This window comes from Ursus americanus, chromosome 32 (genome assembly GCF_024610735.1).
Source record: "Ursus americanus isolate L20-20 chromosome 32, mUrsAme1.1.p, whole genome shotgun sequence".
Lineage (NCBI taxonomy): Eukaryota > Metazoa > Chordata > Mammalia > Carnivora > Ursidae > Ursus > Ursus americanus.
In genome coordinates, this window is record NC_142158.1 from 2,271,150 (window position 1) to 2,298,664 (window position 27,515).

Below are 27,515 nucleotides of genomic sequence, written 5' to 3' on the forward strand. Positions count from 1 at the left end.
TGGAGATTGGCTGATTGTCTGTTGTTCACCAGTCATGTGAGTCAGCCCAGCTGGGAGATAAACAGTCTGGTCCCTCCTAACCTATATTAGTTAACCGCAGACTAGCAAGCTAAATAGATTGTCATTGTTTAAAGCTACTGAATTTAGATAGTTTGTTAAGCAGTAAATTTGAGGCAAGAGACAACTGATGTGTACATTAAAATAGCATTCATTTTACTCCAGCAGAATTAGCCTCCTTGCTATTCCTTTAATGCACAAGGTAAATTCCACATCAGGGTCCCTGTGGGCACGATAGCTTCTGTCTGGAATGACTACCTGGACAGCCCCATGGCTCATTTATTTTCCTCCTTCAGATTTTTGCTCAAATGTCACCAATAATCCATTTAGAATTTGAAAATAAAAATTCACCCCTAATGTCCTTCTCTCAATTTTTCTCCTGAGCATTTATTGTCACATTGCATAGCATTTTATATGTAACTTTGCTTTAGAAAAATTTCTGTAGTCCTGACACTAGAAATCCAACAGGTTTCTATTTTGCTCATAGGTGTTACCCCAGTGACTAATGCAGTGTCTGACACATAGCATGCTGTCAGTAAATATTTACTGAATGAAAGAGTGATTAAGTTCTTCATTTAAAGAAAAAGGGACACATGCTTGAAGAGAGGGTGGGGGGAGTGGAGCAAACATCACCTTAGGTCTGGCGCTTCAGAGATGCTGGAGGACTGCTTGGTGTTAGCTCCTTCCAGCTCCTTTCCCTCATTTCAACATCTAGAAGCTAGGTGGAGTGGAGTTACCCAAATAGAATTTTAGGGATAAGGTCACCTATGCTCTAGCTGGAAGGGTCTCTTAATTTAACAAGACCTGTACAGGGTCTAGATTAATCATCTTGATGCCATTCAAGGACAATATTGATTGACCTATATGCTAGCAATTAGGGATTAATGTGATTCAGTAAATATTTCAATGTCATTTTCTCTTTGAATCTCTTCTGTCTCTTCTGTCCACTGTCTCATTATTTTTGCTTTTTCCAGTTCCAATTTCCCCCCTAAAAAAATCCACGTGACTTCCCCTATCTAAATACTTGAGTCACTTTGGGGGCAACGATTTTTAGTGAGGATCAGGTTATAGGTCTCCCCCCAGGTCACTTGCCAGCCCGTGGATTGGCTGCCTTGGAGAGCTCTGGCCTGGGCATACATGGCTGGAAGTTCAGTGTCAGCATTATGTGTTAGAAAACATGGCCTCACAGAAGTGATTGCAGGCTGATGATGGAGCCGTGTCTATTAAATGAGACTGAAGACATGGCAAGCTGGGGAATTGCCAAGTCTGGTACCATAGTGGTACTTAAATTTTAGCATAGTTTCAGAACCAGTATTCATGGATCTTTGTCCTGAAAAGGGAAAGTAACAGAGAAGAGAAACATGGAGTCAAAATCTATTTGTGTCATGTTGCTATCGTAGAGCTTTGGAAAATTCTTCAGTATCTTTAGGAAAAGGAATTTTCACTCCTGTCAGTGAATTACTAATGACGTAAAGAGAGTTTTATCTGCATCGACTAGAGCAATCTCCTGACTACTGGATTATTCTCACAAATGTTCAAATATCCTATTTGACTCCTATCTTAAAAAGGCTTCTCTTGCCCCAAGATTTTCCTCTAGCTACTGCCCTATTTGTCAGATGGCTTTTTATAAAATCTGTACAGAACGATACAGACATACTGTTTGCACTTTCTCTCCTCCCCTTCTTCTTCAGACCCACTGCATCTGGGGTTTTGGCGCCACTACCTCGTGGAAGCTTCTTGCCAAGATCACCAATGACCTCTAAGTGTCTAAAAGTAATAATCACTTCTAAGTCCTTCACTTCTCAGGGGCCATAGGCACCTCATCCTTCTTAAAATATTTTCTTTATTTGACTTTCAAGACACTGCTGTCCTGGCTGTCTTTCTACCTCCCTGGCTGCTTCTTCCCAATATCCTTTGTTTCCCCTCTTCTGACCCACCCTCTTCTATAATGGAATGTCTCAGGGTTTGGTCCTCGGACCTCTTCTTGATAAACACTCATTTCTTGGTGATTTCATCTGTTCTCATGGCTTAAATAATGACTACAACTCAAGCTCGTATCTATAGTCTAGACCACTCCGTTGAACTCTGGGCCGTATATTCAACTGGTTCCTTAGCATGACCCTGAGTGCTGTATACCAGGCATCTAGACGTTAGCATGTCTAAAACAGAACTCCCACTTTCCCCCCCAGTAATGCTGTTCCATCCAGTCTTCCTCATTTCAGTCAACGGCAACTCCATCCTTCCTGAAGAAAACCCTCAAAGTCGTTACTGATTCCACTTTTTTCACTCTTCACATCCATTTTCTCAGGAATTTCTTTTGCTCTGTCTTTAAAATATATCTAGACTCTAACTACTTTTCACCAACTCAGCTGCCACCGTCCTGTCCACGCCACAGTTCTCTCTGATACGCAGCACGACGAAAGGGACTTCACAGATCTTGCTTCCATTCTTTTCTCCACACAACGTACTCTCCACAGATCTGCCAGAGGGGTCCTTCTAAAAAACTGAAGACCTGTGGAGCCAGTTCACTGCCTGAAATCCAGCGTCTTCCTGTTTGATCAGAGTGAAGGCTGAAGTCCTTAACAGTGCACCGAGAAGGCTGTACTGACCTGTCGGCTCCTTTCCGCCACCGTCGGCCTCCTCCTGGAGCTACTCTCTGCTGGGCTCCCTCGGCTGCAGTGGGCTTCTTGACCCTCCTGGCATACACCAGCCATGCTCCCAGTTTAGGGCTGTTCCCTGTCGTTTCTGCCCCGAGAGGATGCCGACCAGGCCTTTGCTGAAGCCTCGGCCGCCCAGCGCAGAGCCCTCCCCGACCCCAGCGGGAGGGTGCGACGCGGTCAGTTGTTGATGGGGAGAGGAAGCAAGTCTCAGCTCTGCTCTTGTTATACAATGTAATTCTTGTGACTTAAAGTTTTGGGCTGCAAAGGGAGCACGAACATTTGAGACTTGGTAGAAAAGTAGGTAAATTTAGGTAGAAAATTTCTGGAACAAAATGTAGAATTTATGGGAAAAAGACAAGCATCTTGTTTCCGCCCGGTTTCGAACCGGGGACCTTTCGCGTGTTAGGCGAACGTGATAACCACTACACTACGGAAACCCATGGCCTCAGGGACTTTTCATTCTCAAATTAGTTAAAATTAACCTTAAATTTATCCTTCCCTTGAGGCTGTATTCTTGGTGGAGGCACTCTTTTCCCCTCCACACTTTGTGATTCTTAGAATCCACAGTGTCTGAGCTGGACAGTTCATAGCCAGGCCAGTGTTTCCCCCAGAGCCCCCGTTACTTTGCAGACACGGAGGGGGTGGGGGGTTGCAGGCAGACTCCTGAGAAATGTCAAACGTTCTTCTCCCTGCCAAGGGGACAAAAGGCCTCATGGGCTCCTTTCTTTTTGAAGCTGAAAGATCTGGAGAATTGAAATCTCATCAGACAGGACACCCACTTGAGTGTTTTTTCCTCCTGCTGGCAGCCCGTCAGGATCTTGGTCGTGGTGAGATTCATTCAGACACCTGCTTTTAACACTCCTAAATAACACACTTTCTTGAGGTTTGAAAACGGAAGACAGGGTCGGTGCTCGTGCAAAGAGGTATGGCAAGAAACAAATCACCTGGAGGGGTTTCGGAAAATTTAAAGAACAAGGAAGAAAAAAATTAATTCATGGGCTAATCACCAGCAAGGTGTCCCAGAGGAAGGATAGTGGTGGCTGGGTCAGCCTGTGTCCGAATTTCGGAAGAGTCATCAGAAGTAGCAAGCAGCTTGCAGATGAAGTTCTGATTATGTCCTAAATGACATTTATTCCTTTAGCTTAACCTCATTAGATGGAAATGGTCAGTGGTGAAATGAGAAATGGGGAAATCTGACATAAAAAATTCTTCTCTAGCCTGTAGTATTTTGATCCCAATATATCACCACCCACTATCTTAGGAACCCTTTGGGTTCCATTGTGATGAAAAATCATAGTCAGTCAGAGATGGACCTGATTAAAATTATGGAAAATTAAGCACAGCATTTGCTTTCTCTATACCCCAAACTACGCTAGAAAGGGCATTAGGGGAGTGTGAAGGCATACATGCGTAAGGACAAAAGGTGAAAAATGGAGAGCAACAGCAGGATTTTGAAAACCAGGGAGCAGAATGATTACTGTAATGAAGGAAAAAAGTTTATTAGGCATCTTTTTAAAAACCTGTCTTTTTAAGGTTCACGAGTGCTGTTACATGAACATCTAGTCTGTTACATCTCATAGTTTCATAACGCTCGTTATCATGCATTTACCACAACTAGCCGTCCACTAGCCGTCGTCTATTCCCTGTTACCAATGACAGAGTCAAGGTGGAGTCTGATTCTGAAGGACCAAAAATAATGCTGCAGTTAACATCCACATATGACTCGATCTGTGCCTCGGAGATTTTGGGGCGGGTGATGAGGAGTGGGGACCGTATACACCCAGGAGCAGAATATCTGGATCGTTGGATCTGGTTCATCTTGAGTTAACATTATTAGACTGGCATCCACGTAAACCTCCATCAGCAGGACGCGTGGATTCCGATAGCCTCACACCCGCAGTAATGGACACATCCAGGCTTCCGATTCTGCAAACTCACTGTGGAAAGAGGAATATTGTATTTTGCGAGCTTGTACATAACTAATGATAGAAAATGTTTTAAATCTTTGTTAACCTTTTCAGATGCTTCTTTATCTTGGCTTTGATCAGCATCCTGTTCCTTTTCTTTACCCATTTTATGCTGAATTTTCTGCTGATTTTGCTGATTTTCATGGCCTCTTACTGCATAACCTGGACGAAGCTGTCATTGTTCAGTGTTTCAGATATCTTCCACTTTACTCACACATGTCCATTGACTTTTCCATTGTGGCCTTTACTGGACATACTTTTGATTTGGATGAAGTAATTGTACCAACTGTTTGTGCGTTTAGAATTTTTGTTTAAGTCCTATCTGACCTCCGGGTCACAAAGACGTCTCTCTACATACATTTCTATTAATTTTTACCTCTTAGATTTAGGTATTTACACTCTCTAGTTAAGTATATTTTAGAAACGTGATAGATGATTCTACTCTGTGTTAAGAATCACAATAATAGAGGCAACAAAATAAAAAATAAACAAGTAGGACTGCATCAAATTAAAATCTTTTTTTTTTTAAGATTTTATTTATTAATTTGACAGAGAGAAACAGTCAGTGAGAGAGGGAACACAAGCAGGGGGAGTGGGAGAGGAAGAAGCAGGCTCCCAGCGCAGGAGCCTGATGTGGGGCTCGATCCCATAACGCCAGGATCACGCCCCGAGCCGAAGGCAGACGCTTAACGACTGAGCCACCCAGGCGCCCCCAAATTACAGTCTTCTGCACAGCAAAGGCAAACGTCAACTAACCTACGGAATGCAAGAAAATACTTGCAGACCACATATCTGATACGGGGTGAATATCCAAAAAAATTATAAAAGAACTCATACAACTAATAACAAAGAAACGAAGTGGGCGGACGATCTGAAGAGACATGTCTCCGAAGACGACACCCCGATGGCAACAGACACATGTAACGATGCCCAGCATCGCTCATCGTCAGGGAAATGCGAATCAAAACCACCGTAAGCTATCACCTCACGCCTGCCAGAATGGTTATTATGAAAAAGATAAGAACTAATAAGTGTTGGCAGGATTGTGGAGAAAAAGGAACCTGTCGGGGATTCTAGAAGCCCTCACAAACTTTCCGTACAACCCCCCAGATGCACATCTGGAACCCGCTTTAATGAGTTCTTAAACTCGGTCCCTTGACGGAAGTGTCTGAGTGTCTTACTGACTTAGTAGATTACGTGCACCTGACTCAGTGCCTAGCACATAGTAGGTACTCAGGAAAGAGAGTTCATTAGTGGAGTGTTAGAACTCTTGGTTAGGAGACTTCCTTATTAAAAGCAGCATCACGTGTTAAACTCCAAACTCCGTATGTGTGCAGTAGGGTTTCCTAAACTTCCTCCAAGGGTGGTTTGTCTCAATATTAACTGTTCTCTGGTTCCAGACCCCAAACCCTCACCTGGACAGTCAGAGTCAATGGGTTTGGATTGGGGCTTAGATTCAGCAGGCAAACCTGATCAGTAATGAGCAGTGTAGACAGCACCGTCGTAGAGTTATGAGACATAGTTCACGCGCCTGCATTCTCGCCACCTCTTACTCCCTTTCCTTTTTGGTTTTCTTTCCAAATCCACTAAAAGAAGGGTCTTCTCTTGAGCATAAGTGGTGACAGAGTGAGTTAACTCTGACAACGTGAGTATTCTGGCAGCATCATGCGCCTTTTCTTTCATAATGTTTCTCATTTTAATGCGAGTCCGCGAGATCCGGGATGTTTGTCTTGCCCTAACACCCACTATAATGTATGGTACAAATTAGTGATTAGAATAGCTGTTGAAAATAAACATTTTTGTTAGGTTTTTTTTTTTTTTTTCCTCAAGAAGCATTATAAGGACTTGTTTCCTCCCCACACATTAAAGCCTGGTCCCAGATTTCCCAGGTATATTCATAACCTTCTAGGGACTAGGAATTCTAATGAATTCTAATTTAGTAATTTTGACAAGAGAGCTTATCTGTGCCACCGGGATGGCCGAGTGGTTAAGGCGTTGGACTTAAGATCCAATGGGCGTGTGCCCGCGTGGGTTCGAACCCCACTCCCGGTAGGTGTGCTTTATGTGAGATTAGAATTCCCTTGTTAAGAGCTGGGACTTGGTCCAGCACTGCAGCCGGACCTAAGCTTTTATTAGCCAAAACTTGACAAACTATCACTGGTGCATTCAGGTAATCTACATATAATGTCGTCACATATTGCTTTTAAAATCCACTGTCTTAAGTTATTTCTAGGTGTTCCTTTCCTTTATCTTTCTTCCTGTCTTTGAAATTTATGAGCATTTTACATGGTTTAATTTTATCTTCACTATTATCTTATTGTATTTCATGTCTTTTAAAACGATCTGGACTGGTTTCCCTCGGGTTTTCTATACACACTGACAATCAGTCCAGGTCTCCTTTCAGTTCACATCATGCGGCTGCCTGTGTCCGCGAGCAGCTTGCCATAGCAGACCAGCCCTCTCTGTTCCGTGTTACCGTTGTCATATGTTTGTTTTCGTGTCTGCTGTACAGCCCGTCACTACGTCTGCTTTATGCAGTTGGTCCTGTGGAGAGTGATGGCAGTTGGGGCAACTGTGCTTTCTGTGCGCCTGCATTGTAGCCACTGCTGTGGATGGCCAGTCCTCCGTATGTCTCGTGCCTCCTGTTCCTTCTTCCTGAATTCCTTCACACGTTCCCTGTGGTGCGAGTCTGCCAGATTTTGTTTGTCTGGACATATCTTCCTATCTTCTTCATTTCTGAAAATATTCTCTGCTTGGTAGGGAATTAAGGGTTAACAGTTTTGGGGGTTTTAAAAATTATTATGGTTTTTGATCTCTCATCACTTGGAAGTGTCATTCCCTTGTCTTGCGATGTACGTAATTTCTGGTGAGAAGTCTGCTGTAACTTTTCTCCTTTTCAGCTATATATAATATGTATTTTGTTCTTTGCCTTCAGTAGTCTCTCTCTTTTATTTGTTTTCAGCAGTTTGAATAGGAGGTAAATAGGGTTTCCCCCCTGTATAAAATGCTGAGGGTTCTCTGGTCTTGGAGCTGTGGTGTGATTTCATTGTTTTGGGAAAATATTCAGTCATTATCTCTTCAGATATTTTTTCTGTTCTTGTCTCTTTCTTTGCCTCTGGGATTTCAGTTATAAACATAACTGAATATTCTTTCATATGACCACTTGACATTAAGCAGCAACTCTTCAATGATCTTTTTTTTCCCCCAATCTTTTTTTCCCTTGGTGTTTCAGGTTGGGGAGATCCTATTGACGCTCCTTCAATTTCCCCTCAGATCTGTGGACCCTACTGGTGAGCCATTAGAGGCATTCTGTAACTCTGTTACCCCGTGTATGGGTTTTTTTTGTCCAATTTAGCATATCCACTTGACTTTCGGTTTCCAACAATCTACTGAGGGTTCTCATCTGCTGATGGATGTGGTCCAGCTTTTCCACTACAGCCTCCAACGTAACACTCATGGGTATTTGAAATTCCCTTTCTGACAGTTCCGTTCTGTGGGACATCTCTGAATCTCACTTTGTTGATTGCTTTTTCTCTCGACAGTGCACAGTTTCTTCTCGCGTTTATGAGTGTCTCATAGATTTCATTAGCTCCAGACGTAGCGCTAGGATGGTAGCCGTGAGGCAAGTCGTATTTAGGCTGGAGACGGTGTGTCCCTTTTACCAGGCCGTTGATGTGTGAGGTTGATCCATTTCGGCAGTGCTCGAGATACGTTTGTGTTTTATCGTTGCTATGATCTCCTTCCCTGGCTTTAAATTCCTTGGGCATATCTGGGTTTAGGGTGAGGTTGAATTTGTTGGGGTGCCACTTCAGTGGTTTCGTGCTGCTCTCAGCGTTAGGCCTTCTCTGCGTGAGTTTCAGAGAGGGTTTCTCTCCTCGGATGTCTTGCCTTCCCCCAGGGCTACCCTTCTGTTTCTCGGTAGCTAGTGCCTGCTAGTCTAGGGGGCTGTGCAAGAGGCTTTCTGTCACAGGTCAGCCCCAGACTTGTGACACTCTGTGACCCTGGATCCCTGAGGTCTCACTTTCTTAGTCAGCCTACTCCCCCCGCCCCGGGAGATGGCATTCTCTAGTATTCTGGGCTCAATGTGGTTTTCTGACACTCCCCCAAGGGAGAGATTTTTATTCTCTTATACTTTTTCAGTTTCTAACAGTATTTGCCACTTCCCCCTCAGTGTTTAGGACTTCTTTATTTGGGGGCTGACGCTCCCCTCTGTCAGGCCTGGATTGCTGGAGGCTTTCTCCGCTCTCTTCCCTTGTCCCAGCCTTTCTTGTAGGTGCTCAGTGAAGCGTGTGCAACCCCCCTCCAATATACCCCTGCTGGCCCACATCTGGACTTTAGCAATTCATTAGAAAATGATGGCTTTTAGCTGGATTTTTCTTACCCTCTTGCATGGAGGCCCCATCTTCACCCCACAGCTTTTGGGTGAGCCAGGGTTCATGTCCCATTTCTACTTGGAAGCACTGTTTTCCTTAGATTTCAAACTATTCGGTTGCTCTGAGACCTCGGCTCTCTCATGGGTTCACAGAAGATTAAGATCACTCTTTCCAGCTTTCGTCCTGCGAGCTGGGAGCTGGGGTCCTGTAGCACTGTCATCTGGACATCAGTGATGTCATACTATTCATCGTCTATGATATTATTTTATTGCTCTTCTGGGTATCTCGCATGATGAGAACTCACAGCAAGTGAGAGATAGATCTGCTTGTAATGATGGCATATTGAAGGTGGGCATTCGATGTCTCTCTCCCCAAAAATCCACTAAAAAAAGAAAGAAAGAAAGAAAGAAAGGGGTGTTTTGAAGGCATACACACACAAAGACAATAATGGGAAAGTAAAGAACTAGCACCAAAATTCTGAAAACCAAATGGCAGAAGGACTAGCAAGATACACAGGATGGTTTGTTCTAAGCCGGAATTGGGAAAAGCTAAATAAAAATATAACTTCTTGTGGAAACCAACCCCCTAAATTAAAAAAAAAAAATTGTTGGCTACAGGTATTTCTACACAGACAGTGAAAGTAAGGCAAAGAATAAAATTTATTTGAATGTCACTTTTAAGGAATTTTGAGCTGTAGAACCTTTCCCTCAGCTTCAAGATATGGGGGGGTTACCCCTCCAAACTGGCAGAGTATCTGGAGGATGATTTCATGAAGTGAATAAGACAGAAGCCCACCCGTCTGGAAGACACTAACACATCTGAAAGGTGTATGCCACTGCAAACCATTCTACCTTATCTTGGCTCGCGTTCATAGTCAGGACTATAATATCCTGCGGTAGACTGGAAGATTCATTTCCGAAAATCTGCCCATCCCACGTATGGATGCCGACAGGAAAGATTTTACCAACCAAATGGCCCAGCCATGTCAACCAAAAGTGAAATTCCCCTTTAAGAGCTCTACCCAAATGCCCTGAGCTGGTCTGGCAGGAATTGGAGGTGGGAGTGGGGGTTGGGCAATGCGCCTTGATACTGCCAGCCTTACACTTGGCCTTCTGGGACACCACCCTCACTGCTGGTCAAAGTGGGGGTCTAAGCTCTCCGCTGGGCCTTTTCAGATGGTGATGAGTAGGGCTTTGGGATGCTGTTTTCTGTGGTGTGTTGTTGGAGTAGAGTGTTACTGTCTGAACATTGTCTGGGTTGCTAGGCTGCTCTTTTCCTGGTCTTGGGTCTAGAGAGAGATGACTTTCCTGTAGTTTCCTGGGTGATAGGAGTGTCTTTCGTTCTACTGAGGTGACTGCGGTGGGTTCCTCGTGGCTCCTGGATGAAGGTCACCAGAAAGACCAAGCCATGACTAGAAACTTGGAATGCTCTGCCCTGCCCCCAGTTCTCTCAAGAAGGAAGAAGAAAGAAGAGTTAACGATCAGTCACCACATGATGAGGTCTCCATAAAAATCCCAGAAGTATGGGATTCAGAGAGCTTCCAGGTTGTGAACTCACCTCACCGGGAGGTCCAAACCCAAAGTAGTGGGAGGGTGATGTGCTCCAGCTCCCGAGGGACCGTCCCTCCTGGGCTCGAGAGGCTCTCCAACCATACCCGAGGCATGTCTCCATGTGCTGTTCATCCTCTTCTGTTATCAGAGCTGGTAATGAACTGCTAGGTGTATGGAAGTGTTCCCCTGAGTTCTGTGACCCGTTCTAGCAGAAAATGGAATCCAAGGGGGAGGAGCTCCTGGGAACCTCCAGTTTGTTGCCAAGTTGGACACAGTTGTGGGTCATTGGGGCGGACTAGCTGCCGTGGGCGTCCGAAGTGAGTGTGGTCTCGTGAGACTGAACCCGTAACCTGTGGGATCTGACACGATCTGCAGATAGAGAGTCTCCGAATTGAGTTAAATCCAAGACATCAGCGGGTGTTGAAGAATTGCTTGGTGGGAGGAAAGACCCCACACATCTGGTGACCCCAAGTGTAAAGGGTTCTGTGTAAGGAGTAAAGGAAACATACAGGAGGAAAAAAACAACTTTTTTTTTTTTTCAACACACTTCTCAGCCTCAAATTCATCCTTTTAGACAGCTTTTTGAAAAAGGATCTGGGCCTTAAAATTTTTTCCTTGTACCTGTGGGCACTGAAATTCTGACAGTAGAGGGGAAGGACAGTGTGGGAGGAAGGGGTTTACTTTCTGGGTCCAGGAGCTCCTACCCCCCTGGGCTCTAGTGTCTGGTCTGTTGTACTGACTTCCAAAAACGTGGAGAAAGGAAACTGGATATTCCCTGATCCATTTACAAACAGTTGCTGGACATCACGTACAGTGACTCTTCCAGAATGCAAAAAGAATTAAGAGCAGTTGTGCGGATCATATAAAATAAAAAACAGGGTTTCCAGTATCTGCTGGAGCTCTTATTACAAGCTCTCAGATGATAACGTCAGAGGTCAAAGACACGACATCCAATTATTGCAAAGCAAACCACTGATAATCTCATTGCACAGGAGAGGGGCATTGTCATCAGATGAGAATTCTGAATTTTTTGGTGTCCAAGTAACAGTTTATGGTGCTTCGGTCATGAGCTGTGAGGAGTGAGTTTTTTCATGCAAATCTTTACGCATTCCATGCAGTTGCTCTGTCTCTTCTTTGAAAATTTCTATTACAGCCACCTTCTGAAAGTGAAGACATCTATAAAGTCAACATCAGGCTTTTAGTCTTCCATGCCATATAACAATTGAGTAACTCAGGTCTCATCAAGAATAAAGCCTTCAAACTGTGTTCAACCAAACTAGGACTAACTGTTTTAAATGACAAAGCCTGCAGACAGAGCGTCACCAAATTGCAATCCAGGATCTTCTGTTTACTAAGCAGGTGCTTTCACCAGAAGACTCACAGAACCCTCTTGCATAGGGGAAAAAAAAAAAAGCAGGTAAAGAAATATAGTTTGAAAATTTTTCATTTTCACACACTAGGAATTGCTGTTGGAGAAGAATACATGCATTTTTTGGAGTAAAAAACCGATTCTGCGGAACGTGACAGCTCCACGGAGTCTGCCCTGGAGAACCACATCCTGGCAAACTGATGGCACTTGACTGATGTTACCACATGAATAAGCACAAGATCTGAGACTTAAAAGTATTGAATAAGTAATTTCAGTTTTTCAAGTAGCCATATTTAAAAAGTATAAATAAACAAGTGTAATTAATTATAATGCTTTTATCCCAAGTATTATAACCCAACATGGAATCAATTTAAAAAAAACTGTGAATAAGAAATTGCACAGTTTTTGGGGGAATTAAGTTTTAAAAACGTGTTAATGGCTATTGTTCTAGACAGTGCGGCTTTAGAACATTCTGGGGGAAAACGAAAAAATGCTCTTCACAAAATAATCTCTGTTGACATGTTTTTATGGGGAAGAGAATTTTCCAACCTGCAGATTTAAAAAAAAAAAAAAGCCAACGTTTTCTCCTTGAGGTTTTGTTTGTTTGACGGGGAGGTGGACATGGACTTCTTTCTAAAACAAGCCACCAAAAAGGGGGGAAAAAGTATTCGATGAAATTTACACGTTTTAACAGAAATCTTGAAAACAAAAGTCTCGAGAGTAGAAACGGTCGGTTACCTTAAAATTAATTACCCTGGAAAAACTGACTTACGTGGCTCGAGGCTCGCGGCCTAAGGCACAGTACGGACGCCGTTTCTGCGGGTCTACCGTGGAAGCTGCGTGGAAGCTGCGTGACCGTCAGCTGCAAGAGCCGGAGGGTCGGGCGGTGCAGCGGGGTCCGCGGGGCCCTGGCCCAGCACCCCCGCCCCAGTTCACCGCTGCACCCAGGAACCCGCGCGGAGCTCTGGGGGTCGGGCCCAGAAAACTGCCTTTCACCCCGCAGTGGTTCTCCTGCGCGCCGAAATCTGAGTGCATTTCCTGCGGGAAAGTCCGGATCCTCTGGACCGTTCTTCGTCCTTCCCCACCTCTAAGTCGCTTCCAGCCCAACAGACCGTGCGCCCAGCTAGCCCCGACGCGCGGCCGGCTCCCCTGCGTCCTCGTCAACGCCCGTGTCCAGCGCCAGCCCCTTCTCGTTAGATGAAGACGTGTGCACCCGCACGGGAAGGTCTCTTCTGCTCGTCTGTGCCCCCCCCCCCGCGCTTCGGCTCCGTTTGCATCCCACCGCCCCCCCCCCAAGTCGCGCGCACGAGCACCTGTCAAGGAGGCCCCCTGTCTGGAGAGGCCCCGCCAGAGGCTGCGGCTCCCTCATCTCCCTCGCGTCCTCGCCCTCCCGTCGGCTCCCCTTCTGTCTGGGACCCTTCACGACCCCAAAGTTTCCGAGGATCAGCCCTCCGCGGGGAGGCGGCGCTGCGGGGGACACGGCGGGGCGGGACAAGGAGGCCGAGTGGCTTTCGTGGATGTGAACGTGGATCTTCGCGGAGATCGGCGAACTGAGGGTCTAAGCGAGGCTCTGGTTGCGTTCGTCCACAGCCGCGTCCTTCTTGGTTCAGCGTGTCTCCAGGGGATGGAGGTCCCTTCGCCTTCCTCTGGGACCGATGCTCCGGACAGAAAGTGTGCGGGAGACAGAGCCCTGCCCCACGGCGGAAAACTCCGTGAAGAAAATACTGGATTGTATTGTTTTTTTTTCCTTTGACCCTTCTTTGATTTTTAAATATTAAGGTATAATTTATGTACCATAAAATTCACAGAAAACTGTACAATTCAGTGGTTTTTAGTGCATCCGGAGTTGTGCGACCGTCACCGTCATCTAACTGCAAAACACTTCCATCACCCCCCCCAGCAAATTCCGTTCCCTCTCCACCTTTCCCAGCTCCCGGCAGCTACCTTCTCTGAGGGTGTGCCTACTCTGGGCATTGCCCACAAATGGAATATACCACGTGGCCTTTTGCGTCTGGCTCCTCTCTGCAGATGTCTTCAAGGTTCCGCCAGCTTGTGGCACCTTTCAGAACATTCCTTTTTATGGCCGAATCATACACCTCATTGGGTTCTTGAAGCTGTCCTTCCAAAGATCTTTCAGTCAAGCGTCAGTGTGGCAAAAGGACCTCGCGGAAGAGGGACAATTTGAGCATTCATTCCAATTTACCAGAGAGCCAAGGCTGCCACCCAGGAGAGGAGCCCGATCGGATGAATTACTTTCCAAGCACTTTGACAGTTACTTGCCAAGCACTTTGACAGTTCGTTTCTCTTACCAACTTGAAGAAACACAGAAAGACATTCTTACGAGAAAGAAAAGGAAGTCCGAGCCAGCCAGGAGTCGAACCTAGAATCTTCTGATCCGTAGTCAGACGCGTTATCCATTGCGCCACTGGCCCCCTGCTTTCAAGGGCGTTGACTATTCATTATTCATTAGAATCACTGAGAACACAGTTGCTTTGTGACGCAGGCAGAAGTGAGTAGAACAAGAAAGACCTGTGGGTTCGGGTAAAGCTGACTGATTGGGGTTAGCTTGCCTGCGTTACATTCCGGTAAAACAGTTACATTTCTTTTTTTTTTCTTTTTTTGAAGTTTTAATTTTAATCCGAGTTAGTTAACACCCACTGTTACATTAGTTTTAGGTGTTCAATCTAGCGGCCCAACACTCCCACACATTCCCGGTGCTCAGGGGCGGACTAGGTGCCGGGGGTTAAGGAGTGCACTTGTGATGAGCCCGGGTCATCATTTCTGAAAGGATTTTCTGCCTCGAAACATCGTGTGTGTGACAGAATGTCGCTTGCATTTTTTCTCATTTCCGTGCCTGTGTGTTTCTGTTGTTTCTCCTTGTGAGCGCTTCAGTAGTCTACGCCGTCGGCTCACTGGTCCGTCAGCAGTCGCATTTTCTTATGTACTTAATACTGAGGCGATGTGTGGATCAGTTATTAGCGATCCCCATCACTTAAAACTTTGGTATAATGACAAGGAAAGTGGAATACACTCCTGAGTTATTGTTTTCCACCTCATTCTCCAAAGAGCCCTAACTCGTGCTGGAGGAGAGCATTTCAGACTATGCAGCAGAAGAGGCTTTCGGAAACACCCACCCTCCCAAATGAGGCCACGTGGCGGCAAGAATTCAAAAAAAGGTAAACATTTTAAGAACCCGATTTACATAGGAACTTAGAAGTTTGGATTTATAATTATAAAGTTCGCGACTACCAGTCATCACTACATAAATCGGCTAGGTGTATTAACACGCGGAAACACAGAAGCATCTGTACGTGAGGCCGGTCCTCCCCTCTGAGAGCCAGAAGCACGGGGGCTTGGGTCCAGGACAGCCAGGGTGCACCCGACTCCTGCCCCCCTAGACTTCCTGCGTTGGCCACATTGCTATGTTGTCTTTGCTTCGATTTCCTCATTTTCTGGACGATGTTGTAAAGAGTGCTTGGCGCGCAAACCACCGGATCTTTATGAGCTTAGACCTGATGTTTCCCACCAGTCTGTTTTAGGTTTGTTTGCTTGCTTTTCCTTTTTGTTTCTTTAAATACCAGAGAACTCTTTAAGGAAGCTTACCTACATTTCTATTAGCGCGCGTCTTCAGTGAGTTTTAAGAACAGAACTTCCTGGTTCTCTTTGCCCCGGGGGTCTGCCTCCAGATCTCATAATCCCAATACAGAACAAGCCACAATTCTGTGCGCCCAGGGCAAGGAAGCACTGCCCGCGCCCAGGGGCGGGGATTCACAGGTGCAGGGCTTGCAGAAGGATCCATGCGCAAAACGCACGGTGTGGTGCTGAAGAAAAGGCGGGGAAATCCGCGCACACCGCTGGAGAGGAAGCTGCCTTCCTACTTTCCAGTTTGGGGAATAACGCGAAGAGCTGAAAATACAGCTGTTGGCGAGCACTTTGTCACTTGGATAGAAAAAGCATCACAGAGCGCTGTGAGCAGGATTTGAACCTGCGCGGGAAACCCCATTGGATTTCGAGTCCAACGCCTTAACCACTCGGCCATCACAGCCCAGCACAAGGGAGCTGTTTATACATTAAAATACACATTCATACAAGGCCCGGACTCTTGCAGTCCCCTCTTACTAAGGCTGGTTGCTTCTGCTCATTCGGCACGTTTACTTTAAGCAGGACTCAGAAGGGAATCACTCCCAAGCCCCTACAGCAGGTGTCTCCACCCAGCCCCATCCTGCCAGGCCCCAGGCTGCAAAATCTCACCTCTCCAGGAGGAGGCAATATTCCAGCATCACGAGAATCCTTGATTTTCAGCATTTTTCTACAGTCTTCATGGATTACTTCATAGCTCGCAGGAAATGAAGGGAAGAGTTGCATTAAGCGTGGCCAGCACCCTATTCAGTTGTGCTCTCCACGGAATATACTAGGCTGTGCTGCTGTGGAGGACAATTTGTCAGCACCCACCAATATTTCAAACGCATAGACCCTTCCATACAGCACCTCCCCACATACACAGGATATACTTGCACACGTGAGAGCTTATATTGGGCTTAAGTCTAGTCTCTGCAGCGTTAATGGTGATGACAAGATCGGGAAAAACCTAATTATTCAGAATTATTTACTTAGATAAATTATGCCATGATTACACAGTGGAGTGCTATGCATATTTAAAAGAAAATGAGAAAGATCACTGTGTACATACATATATTTTAAAATAAAAGCAATGGTCAGAGCAATCTGCATAAAATGCTACCACTGGAAGTATATTTGTGTTAGATTATCTATGCATTTTACAAAAAAATCTCTCAAGGATAATCAGGAAACTCGTGGCAATAGTAACAAGTTGAGAGTCTGAGGAGACGGCATTATTCAGGAGCACGAGGGAGACAGTTACTGCCTGCCACTTTAGACTTTGGATGTACCTACTAGAAAATATTAAATAGAAGCTTGAGAAAACACTATAAATGAGGAGGGAGGGGACAGAAACTGTTTTTACCAGAGGCCTCCTCTGGAATGGTGAATGGAGAGCTTCTTTTCTGGAACTCAGCAGTACGAGGGCTCTGAAGGAGGCCTCACCCAGAGCCCCAGAGGGAGCGAATCACAATTTGGAATCAGTCCGGAGTTGTTGAGAAGTCTGAGGTAACAAGGCAAGAAGGCTCTGGTGTGGGGTTCTAGCCTGGCCCCCGAAGCTCAGGGCCAGCCAGACCTGGAATGCACACGCTGACTTCAAAGGTTTTGGGGGAGCAGTCTTGGTTTGCTCCAGGGTGTTCTGGGAGAAGCAGAAGTCCTCTCTCCACGGTGCAATCTTGGACTATTTAGTCCAAATTCACAGAATTTGAAATAGCTTAAACTTCCTCTTTTGGATCTAGGAGTGACAACTTCAAAATCTTTTTTTTTGTGTGTGTAATTTGTTTTTGCAGAGAAAGTAGTATTTTCTGTCTGGGCCAGAGTGTATTCCTCCTTAGAGCGTACAGTTTCCAGGAGTTGTTTTTACAGGAAATCCTCTCTTGGCTTTAGGGACAAGGAGCACTGAGTGGCGTAACTCTGTGGCGATCTCCAGTCCCCATCCCCAGCTTTGCCATTTACCCAGTCCACAGCTCTGCAACAGACCTGGGACCAACCAAGGCTAGCTGTGGGGCAGTTTCATTGGTTTGATTCTCAGGCCTTTGCCGGAACCCTTTGGAGACTCAAGTAATCTTGGGATGAAGATTATTGAGTCCACCCACAAATTAAAGGCTCCGTTGAAACGTCTGTGGTTCTTAGCTAGATCTTGATTTTCTCCTAGTCCATCTACTATATCAAGGAATTCAGGAGTCCCTAAGGAAAAAACAGAGAAAGGAGGCCACTTGTTTAAAAGGACACCACCCAAAAGCTGTCACAGCTCATCCCTTCCTTCCTGTCCCCTCCTGGGGTCACAGCCCATCCCTTCCTTCCTGTCTCCTCCTGGGGAGTTTACCTTTTTGTCAGATTCTTTTCAATCCCAAACGGCTTCTCAGACTCCGTGCCACTGGGAACCTGCTGGTTCTTGGGCCCGTCAACGTCCCCCAGGAGGTGCTCTTTTCTCTTCCGTCCAGAATTGACTCTCCAGATGGGGAGCCCTGAGAAGCCCAACGCATGTGGACGCTGCCCAACACGGGAAAAGTTGGTAGAGAAAGGACTGGTAAATTATCATAATTCTCTTTAAAGCTTCTTTGATTTCAAAATTTGTCCCAGAGACTTTCTCAGTCAACGTCATTTCTCAATTTCAGGAAGAAATGGGGGCTAAAGAGAAATCTTAGAAGGTGCTCCTTTGTTGCCTCTGAAGACCTTCCGGGTCAGCAGAGGGCCAGACTGCCCTGGGGTGTTAGGTCCGGATGTGTCGAATCAACTCAGGATAATTTCCCCTCAAAATGTTGTAAAATAACGCATTTCAGTGTCAGATTGAGTGTCACGGTTCAGTATCACTTCTTTGAACAATATAGGAAGAAAGATGTTTTTCACAAGAGAGAGGGAAGATACCAGACAGCTGGGAGTGACCTGTGACCCCAGTCAGGCCTGTGACCCCTTGCGCCACTGGCCTCCCTGCACAGGATGTCCATATGCCTGTATCAACTTACTCTGGACAGAGTTTGAAGTCAGAAAAGGAAGTGGATGTTTTGGGGATGGATGTTACTGCTTGTGTTCCTCCAAAACTGGTATCTTGGAACCTGATCCCCAATATGATGATGGTGTTTGGAGGGAGGGCCTTTGGGAGGTGATGAGGTCAGGAGGCCACGTGGAGCCCCCAAGGGTGGGAGAAGGTGCGTATAAAGGAGACCGCGGAGAGTTCTTTCACGTATTCCTGCATGTGAAGACACAGTGAGAAGTCTGCGCTCAAGGAGCCAGGAAGCAGACTGTCACCAGACTCAGACCCTGCACGTGCCTGAGCTTGGGCTTGCCACCTCCCAGAACTACAAGAGGTAAATGCCTGCCATTTCAGCCACCCAGTCTGTGCAGTCTCCGTTCCAGCAGCCCGAGCGGACTACGACTGGGACGGGGGCACAAATGAGGTGGACAGGAGTGAGCCGTCCTGAAGGGCAGATCCATTCCCCTTGTGAGCGGTTTGCATGATACGCATTTGCTGAAACGTCCGATTGTAAAACAATGACCAGCTTTCAACTTTGGAGCACGGTAACACGGCAAAGGTCTCCGTGACTCACTTATAACACGGGATGGGGTGTTCTCTACCGTGAGGTGGGGTAGATAAAGTGGGCGGCCGGCTCAGCTGAAAGCCCCCTTCTGATGGTTTCCTGGTTCCGTACAGAGAAGACAGCACAGACCGTGTCAGTAGCTGTGGACTGGGTGCCAGCGCACGTGTTCATTCCTACACCGGTGACAGCTGAAGAGCAGATGCTGCTGGAATAATCCCGCGACTGACTTTGTACTAGCTCACTCTCGTTCTCCGTCGCCCACCGACAGTCGAATAAGCAGCTGAACGGAGACTCGGAGGGAATCTCTGCCCCTGTATCCTTCTGGTCGCTGATGTTGGCGCAACTCTCCGCAACCCCTCCAAGAATACCAGTGTTGCTTTTGGTTTACCATTGTCACAGTTAGAGGAATTGCTAGTGGCTTCCACTTGGCCTTTTTTGCCATAATAGCATTCCCTCCATCGGGCATAGGAACAATATTAGGGGCGCCTGCGTGGCTCAGCCGGTTAAGCGTTTGAATCTTGATTTCGGCTGAGGTCATGATCTCAGGGTTGTGGGATCCAGCTCCACATCTGGCTCCATGTTCAGTGAGGAGTCTATTTGGGATTCTCTCTCTCCCTCTGCCCCTCCCTCTATGCTCTCTCTCTCAAAATAAATAAAAGAAACAGTGTTAAGCTGCTGTCTGGAGTTAGGGAAATGATCTCAGGGTGGGTTTAGGGACCCCCGGTGCCCACAGTGAAATGGACCAGAAGCAAACTTCACTGAGTCCCTACCTTGCTTGGCGGACAGCAGTGATGCTTTTTAACTCTAGGACTTAATGCCAGCTCTGAGTCATTTTCTAGAAATCCCAGAAAATTCTATTTCCTTTTCCCTAATGCACTGTCACTTTGGTGAAAGAACACAGTTCCTTTTAGGAAAGGCTAGGAGGAAGAAGAACGGTATAAAATTTTGGGCAACATGTCAGTGGTCTTTCTCAAGGGAAGCTGGACTTCTCTACATTCAAAACTGGCTCCAGTGTGGGAGCTCATACAAATCAAGTCCGAGATCAAGGTGCCTGCAGGGCTGGTTTCGGATGAGACCTCTCTTTCTGGCTTGGAGATGGCTGTCTTCTCAGTGTGTCCTCACATGGTCTTTCCTTTGTGCAAACTCGGAGAGAGATTGCTGGTATGTCTTTGACTTCATATAAGGACACCAGTCCAGTTGGAGGAGGGGCCCACCCTTCTGACCTCATTTAACCTTATCTACCTCCTGAAAGTTCCTATTTCCAAATACAGTCACATTGCAGGTTAGGGCTTGACCATGTGAATTTTGAGTTCGTTACGACGCCCATCTAGTCCTTGGAAATTCATTGCCAGCATTTGGCTCCTATCACCCTGTGACCCAATCATGTCCATTATGTTCGGGGATTCCGTTCAGTGGTAGCAGGTCCCCCTGTCATTTCCGGCCTATTAGGAAAAGTCACCGCAGAGCAACTCAAGGATGCTGAGGCTCTCCTCATGAATTTCTTTCTCACAACCTTGGTGAAAGTCCCCTGAAGAAGCCCATGATAAATTCATTCTAGAATTTCAGTCTCCTTATGCCTCTAGTTTGCTCCGCATACACTAAGGAAATACTGATGTTTCAATTTCATTGTGTTGGTTCACCCTAACTTTGGGTCCACATATTAATCATTTATTATATTTTTTTAATGAATAAAAATTTAGAGCTGTTCCCAGGTCCTCGGGTACCTCTACCAACATAGTAAGACTATGTCCGTGAGCTTGGTCTGATGAACTTTATATTCCTGCCGCCTTGATCCTATCCACTTAAGATCCAACCCCATTCACCCTGCCCGGTTTCTGTCAGTATAAATGGGGGAAATCATGCAGTTATTTTGACGTGTATCACACCTCTTCATGGGTCACGCTTTGTACTTGACCCTCTGGAGTCTCAAAAAAGGAGAGAGGTGGTAGTGACAGATCGTAGAGAGTATCAGCTGAGCTTAGCAAGACAAGTACCTCGACGAGGCCATTACAGATATCTCAGACAAGAGGACACTAATCTCTTTAGGTTGGGCTCAAAGGATGGCTTCTACCAGTTAGCACTAGGGGGTTGTAATCTGGAAGTGTTGAATAATTCCCCTAAATATGGTTGAGAGAGGTGATCGTTCCCCTCTTCTAAGCTTATCTCATTCCAGAAAATAAAGTCTGCAATATTTCTAATTTTTAGCAGAATCTCTGACTAAAATCAGACCCACATTCACTAAATTATGATGCAATTTACTCCTTTCCTTTTTTGCTATCCTATTTTACCCATTCCCCAAGATAAGAATTTATCTTTTACCTACATCAGTTCATTTTTATTTGCGTCAGTTCACTTCAACAGTACATTTAGAAAGACTTGTTCTCAGTCTGAGTGTCATCAAGAGCAGCTGTGCCATTACATTTTGTTGCCAAATATTGCCAATTTGGTTGGCGTAATACCTTATACTAAATTTTTTTTTGCTTTAATATCATGTGTCCAGTTCAGCTATGATAGAGAGGACATGAGATCCAAGAGCGAGGTGACATAAGCTTGTCTGATTCTTGCTTGTATGGGCTGTAAGTCTGGCAGTAACAGTACAACAACGGTGTCATGCTTCTGTAAGAAGACTGCTTACTAGACTCCGAGTTCCTGGACAGAGGGAAGAGACAAGACTCTTGCACGTGTATCTGAGCCGGGGACGGTGTCCTGAAGCATCTCATCTGCTCCCTGCTGGGTCTCGGCAGCCTGTAGTGAGATGGGGCCGCATGACTCTTTCTGGCCAATTATCCGCAAAGGAAGAGGCTGTGGCAGAAAGTGCTCGTGGCTTCTGACCATCTCCTGAGCTTAAGCTGCTCAATTCTGGTTCCCAGAGAGTCATTTTCTGTTCCCAAGGGATGCATACTAGGCCCCACTGCAGGGGCAGAGAACTGGTGTAGACAGCATGGGGAGGTCTTGAGATCAAATTCTCCGGTGTGGTCATTTGACAGTATGTGTGAGTTCAATCGTTACGCTCTACTCCTTACATTTACACACTGTTGTCTGTCAAGTTCTATTTTTTTTTTTAATAAAAACTTATATTATTAGTTCCACAACCCTCCACCCCCGCTCCAGTTCTCCAAGATGCTGTGTAGGCTTTTCAGGCCTGAAGTTTGTGCAGGGACGGGGCTCTGGGTGAAGCTTTTGCTTGGTTATGAGGGTTTTCTTTCTTTGTAAATAGAAGAGAAACACACCACAACAACGAACATTTATTTCCTGGACGGGCCTGCAGTCAAACCCAGGCTCTGCAGGCAAAAACCTCCTTAATGACGTGTGGTCGGTCAGAGGCACCTACGGGTCACCCCGCCACAAGCGTTTCCGTAGTGTAGTGGTTATCACGTTCGCTTCACACGCGAAAGGTCCCCGGTTCGAAACCGGGCGGAAACAACTTCTTTTCTGAACCGCACGTCACTTGATTGCAGATGTCGACTTCCTTATGTCCACAAACCACGGGCCAGTCAAGCCGTCGCCGCTCCTGTGTGTTGGAAAGTAGTTTTCCTGGGAGACCTGCGCTGCTGCTCCCCTCCGCTCGCCTCTGCGGTCCCGGGGCCCGTGCGCAGGGGGGTGGGGGGAGGCGCGGGGACAAGGACGCGGGCGCGCGCCGCAGGGAGGGTCGCTCTCCTCGGAGTCCGGGTCTCCTCGGAAGGCGCGGCTTCCCCTAGGAGCCGAGGGGCAGGGACACCAGCCGCCAGCCCCACTCTGTTTCTTGGCAGGCCCCTATTCTCCCCCCGATCCGCTGACCCCGGCGCCGGGGGAGCAGGCGCTGCGGGGCGCAGAGGGGGTGCGCTCCCCGCCGCGCGCGCTTCCCGGAGGCTCGGAGCACGGCCGGGTGCGGCGGCAGCAGGTAGGACCCGGGGCTCCGCGCTCCACCTGCGGGGGCGACTCTTCCCTCCCCCGCTCTGCTGGCTGTCTGCGCAGACTTCGCCGGGCCGTTCCTTCCCCGCCCCGGGGCGTCCCGGGCTCGGCGAGGAGGGAGCCCGCGCCCCCTCGCGGTGGGAAAGGCGCTCCGCTCTCCCGGCGCTTGTCCCGTGCAGTTGTGGGCGCCGGCGAGCTGAGCGTGCGAGAGCCGACCCGGGTCACAGCCATACCAGGTCACAGTGGACACACATAACCATGAACTACAACACGAACGACTATACACAGATGTGGTAGTACTTCAACATAATATGGAAAACAGGTGTTTATTTGAAATTATATTCAATTTGCTGTTCTGTTGCATAAATACTGTTACTCAGTCAAAACAATAGGACTGGTTAAAAGTAGCCATTAGTAACTAAGGGACTAATTGAACAAATAATATATGGGAGGAAATATAACAATATTTTTATAATGTTTCTGTCCCTCGACACAGAAACTTAAGCTTCTTATTGCTTCTGTCAGTTTTGTAGCCTACGTTATTGTGTATGCATTAAGTACATACGTGTAATATTTTTAAAAAGGAAAACAAATACAATAGGACACATTAAACATATTACCTATATTAAATAAAAGATAACAACTTTTTTTTTCCTGTCCCATGATACTGTAGGATATCTTTACTTTTTGCTTCCTTTTCCAGTAATGAACTGCCTGCAGCCTTTAGGACCTTCTTCTTTTCTTTAATGTAATGATAAAACCAAGACCAGTTAAAGATAAAATTCACACTGATATGCAGCTCTGTTCCACTCAAGCCCATGTTACACTGGTCCTTGTGTCAGTTCAGTGCAACGACACCCAACTGATATCCTCTCAATAAAACCAAGCGTGGAATCCTCAGGGTTTTACTTAATAGCAACATCCGGTTCCTTGGACAGGTGGGAATTATTTTCTAGCTCTGCGAAAGTGTCCACCTACTTTCCATCTTGTTTGGGTTGACCAACTGTTTGACATCAAGTCTTCTGCATCCGTAACTTCATCATATCATCTCCATGTCAGAAACGTCCACTGGCTAAAAACATTCCATAGCACATTGGACACTATTGTATCTCAACCACTCTTTCTTGGGGAAAATGGTTTTAAAACACAGACGTAATGTGAACCTGTAAAATAAAAGTTGGATTCCAAATAAGTTACGGCTTTAGTAAAGAAATGAGAAAGTCCTGCCCTTTGTGGTGATTTTTTTTTTAAGTTCTATGTGAACTAGCCTTATTTCCAAAACATGGAGTCATTTTTCCACTGTATGAGTTTTTCGACATTGAACAACCTGCCTCATCTAGTCGGTTCATCCCTTCCTACTCTGCATATGCCCTCTTCAAAGACCACCAACCAGTTTGGGAGCATCTGTATTTCTGTTTTGCAACGATCTTTTTCTACATTCTCATCCTCAACTGTGTTCCTAACTTAAAGGAGGGAATTCTCCTTGTCCCTAATTTTGAAAATCTGATTTTGTGACTTTACAAAACACAAGTATTTTTACATCTTTTCTGTGGCCAGCAGCAATGATAGCCGTCCTGCACACAGGTGTTTAAAGAGGCCAGATCCTTTCATTTCTAGACAGTCAAAAAATCTCATTGTTTCTGCAAATTTCGAGAAACTGAAAAGTGAACAAAACCTTTAGTTGTGAAAGCTTCACTATCATAGGTGAATAAGGCACACCGTGTTCGGCATGAGCTGTGCTTTACAAGATGTGACGTGTGACACGGGTGGGACATTTAGCAGGTATCAGCTTTTCCTGTTCTTTGGTAAGACATCCGTTGGCTGTATTTGCCAAAATTTACATCTGTGCTGTCAGCGGAGTATGCAGATCGACGAACAAAATCTAGTATTTATTTGGGCAAAAGATCATGAGGTTACAAGTGATGTGGGCCATTCTGATAGAGTCGATCCCTGGTTATCTTTAATAGGACCTAGAGGATGAGGGACTGTGTTCACAAAAACATTTACTGAGACCAGGAGGGAAAAGTTACATCTCATTCAAGGAGAGACTTTAGCAAAGATGTGCATCTCTGAGTGTCTTGGCCTTGTTTAGAAATTGTTTGGTACTATAAAAATATTCACCAGCTGTGATGGTTCATTTCATGTTTCAACTTGAATGGGCCGTGGTGCCTGGATATTTGGTCAAACATTATTCTGGTTGTTTCTGTGAGGATGTTGTTGGATGGTATTGACACTTACATTGGTGGACTTTGAGTCAAGCAGATCGCCCTCCGTAATGAGAGTGAGCTTCATACAACCAAGTGAAGTCTTGAATGGAAAAAAGGGCTGGTCATCAGGGGACAGGAGGGAATTTTGACACCATGCTGCCTTTGGATTTTATCTGCAACATCAGGTCTTCCTGGTTTCCCAGCGGACTCCCTTTGGACTCAAAGTATCGCTCCTTCCCGGGTGTCTAGTCTGCCAGCTTCCCCATCAGAGTTTGGACTCACTGAGCCGCCACAATCATGTGAGCCAACTCCTTCTAATGAATCTCTTTCTATAACGTAAACATCCTATTGGTTCTGTTTCTCTGGAGAAACCTGACCAACATACCAGTTATTATTGTAAAGTATGTAACTCTTCAAGAGTCCATAGGTGGCCCCCTATAGTTTCTACAGCAGTGTTCTGATCCAAGTGATCTTTTAAAAGGGGGTCTTGGTCCTCCTGTCCATGCAAATAAGGAGTATCGTTGGCAGTACAAGACAGCTGGCAGTCAAGGATGCCAGTCCTCGAGCAGCAGCATTTCTGGTGTTGGGGGTGGGGCACCACCTCTGTCACCTGGGGGGGGGGCAGCCACCTCTATCACCTTGGGGGGCTGTTGGAAGTGGCTGTCCATCCCAATTTGGGAAGGGGGTCCATGGAATATCCGTATTCTCAAAGGAACATAAGATCCAAAATATCCATGACACACTGATGAGAGGAGGAAAGGACTAAGGGGTTATTGCAGTTAGTCATAGTCACGTTAATCTCCGCTCCAGGAACCTCATGATTGCTTTCACAGGATATATACAAACGAATATAAGTGAATGTAAGATAATATAAACATAGTATATGTATAGCATAGATACAAATATAATATGTTATAAATAGTATATAAATATCTAATTGTAGTCTATAAATAATAATAATATAAAAACTTATCAGAGTTTCCGGGAAGAAGATGTACTTATCTCTGTCCTTTCATCGCGAAGTGCAACTAAAACCCCTGTACATTATACATAAAGTAGACAGAAGAAGAATCCGGAAGGTGGAGAAAGGAAGGAGCCCGGCTAGGGACCTGGGGCCAGAGGAATGGTCTCCTGGGTCCTAGACTTGGAGCTACGTAAGCTGGAAGCCTGAAACATCAGTGGGTGCAGACAGAAAACTCGAAGAAAAGCTGCTCTCTCCTGTCAGAAGACCATCAAAGGACAGCCCAGCGTGACAAAACACTTCTGGACGATAACTGCCGTCCTCTAACCACACACCGCATTAAACTGTAGACTCACCACTACCCAGGGCAGCAAAGGTCAGGCAGGAAGCCCAGACTTGTACCCCCACCCAGCAGTATCTCTCCCCCTCCCTCCCTGCTAGGGTGGTGATACAGGAGCCTAGTGAAGAACAGGACTTTCGTCATTGCCCGGTGGTAACTGGGTCCTGCCTCCACCCACAGCTCCGGGCCAGGGGAGACTACACGGGAGCCAGAATTCTCACCAACTGCCAACAGAAATAAGATGTTCCCCGCCTCTGGTGTCGGTGGACCTGAGTGGGGGATTCTGGACTTTTGGACTGTCCACCTGGCAGTAATGCCCCCCCCATGGGGGGGTAGAGAAAGCCAATTACAAGAGACGGTTTAAATAAGAGCCGGGGTCTCATAACACAAAGTACATAATGTCCAGATTTCAGTTGAAAATCACTTGTCAAACCCAAAACTGGAATAATCTCAAACTGAATAAAAGAGACATTCAACCAAGTCCAATAACAAGATGAAAGGGACGTTAGGAGCATCTGACAGAGATTTTAAAGCAGCCATCTTAAAAATGTTTCAATGAACAATTATGAACATGCTTGAAACAAATGAAAAATAGAAAGCCTCAGCCAAAAAAAAAAAATCAGAAAAAAGAAAGAAAAAATGTAAAGGAATGCAAAATGAAAATTTTAGAATTGAAAAATTCAATAGCCAAAATAAAAATCTCAGCGCATGGGCTCAACAGAAGAATGCAAACACCAGAGGAAAGAGTCTGTGAATTGGAAGACGGAAAAACAGAAATTACCCTCCAGCAGCCCTAGCAACGAATACACTCATACACTGCTGGCGGGGAGTTACTACAGCCGCTGTGGAAACACTTCGGCATTTTCCTTAAAAACTAAATATGACATCACCATGAGACCAACAATTGCCCTCCTGGGCATTTACCCCAGAGAAGTAAAGACTTATGTTCACACAAATAACTGCGTAGGGAAGGAAAAACAATT

General features: G+C 46.0%; 5 non-coding genes across 5 annotated transcripts; 2 read left to right on the top strand and 3 right to left on the bottom strand.

Moving 5' to 3' along the window:
- Positions 1-3,081: 3,081 nt before the first annotated feature.
- On the bottom strand, positions 3,082-3,154 carry TRNAV-AAC (transfer RNA valine (anticodon AAC)). The gene has a single exon. It is a non-coding gene; the product is annotated as a tRNA-Val (tRNA).
- Positions 3,155-6,653: 3,499 nt separating this feature from the next.
- Positions 6,654-6,736, top strand: TRNAL-UAA (transfer RNA leucine (anticodon UAA)). Its single transcript has one exon. It is a non-coding gene; the product is annotated as a tRNA-Leu (tRNA).
- Positions 6,737-14,335: 7,599 nt separating this feature from the next.
- Positions 14,336-14,408, bottom strand: TRNAR-ACG (transfer RNA arginine (anticodon ACG)). Its single transcript has one exon. It is a non-coding gene; the product is annotated as a tRNA-Arg (tRNA).
- A 1,532-nt stretch (positions 14,409-15,940) lies between these two features.
- On the bottom strand, positions 15,941-16,021 carry TRNAS-CGA (transfer RNA serine (anticodon CGA)). The gene has a single exon. It is a non-coding gene; the product is annotated as a tRNA-Ser (tRNA).
- A 6,462-nt stretch (positions 16,022-22,483) lies between these two features.
- TRNAV-CAC (transfer RNA valine (anticodon CAC)) lies at positions 22,484-22,556 on the top strand. The gene has a single exon. It is a non-coding gene; the product is annotated as a tRNA-Val (tRNA).
- Positions 22,557-27,515: the final 4,959 nt, after the last annotated feature.